Consider the following 826-nt stretch of genomic DNA (forward strand, 5'->3'; position numbering starts at 1 on the left):
CGGGCGGGACAGCAGCAGAAGGGCCAGGGAAGGGGGCCGAGCTTCCCCGGGGCGGCCGCCTGGTCCCGCCTGCTCTGCTGACCCAGCGGTACCTCCGCCAAGGGCGCGCCCCCTTCCCCGCGGGTGGCCATGCCCGATTTCCCCCTCCGTGGAAGTGAGCACGTCCGCCCTTCCTCGTGATTTGCAGTCACACGCAATTAGCCGCCCGGACCACCCCCCGCGCCGGCGATTCCGCGTGGATGTGTCACTCGGTGGGAGCGCGACGCTTCCTCCCCGAGGAAGCGCCTCGGCATCGCACGGGGTCCTGCAGGGACTGCGGTGCTGGCGGCCCCGGTGGAGCCCGGAGCAGACACCCCGGGGACGGTGCTCCCCGGCAGTTTGCAACCCATAGAACGGGCCAGGGAGCAGAGCCGGTGATCCCGGGATCGATTATGTAACTGATGAATGATCCTGGGATCAATCGATGATTCTGTACTTTACAAATGATCTTGGGATCGATTTATGATTCTGGGATATATTTATTATATTCCAGGATCGATTATTCTGGGATGTATGATCCTGGGAATGACTGGTAATTCCAGAACTGATTTATGATCTTGTGATTGGTGTTTCTGGGATGACCTGATGACCCAGGAATCAATCAATGATTCTGGGATTGTTTGATGATTCTGTGGTTAATAGATGATCATAGGATAATTATTCTGGGCTCGATTTATGATTCTGGAATGTGTTAATCTTCCTGGGATCAAGGATTCTGGACTCAATTCATAATCCTGTAATATCTTGATGGTTCTACTCTTGATTAATGATCCTGAGAACAACAGGC

This window comes from Chaetura pelagica, unplaced genomic scaffold (assembly GCF_000747805.2).
Source record: "Chaetura pelagica isolate M959 unplaced genomic scaffold, ChaPel_1.0 scaffold21, whole genome shotgun sequence".
In the NCBI taxonomy this organism is placed as follows: Eukaryota; Metazoa; Chordata; class Aves; order Apodiformes; family Apodidae; genus Chaetura; species Chaetura pelagica.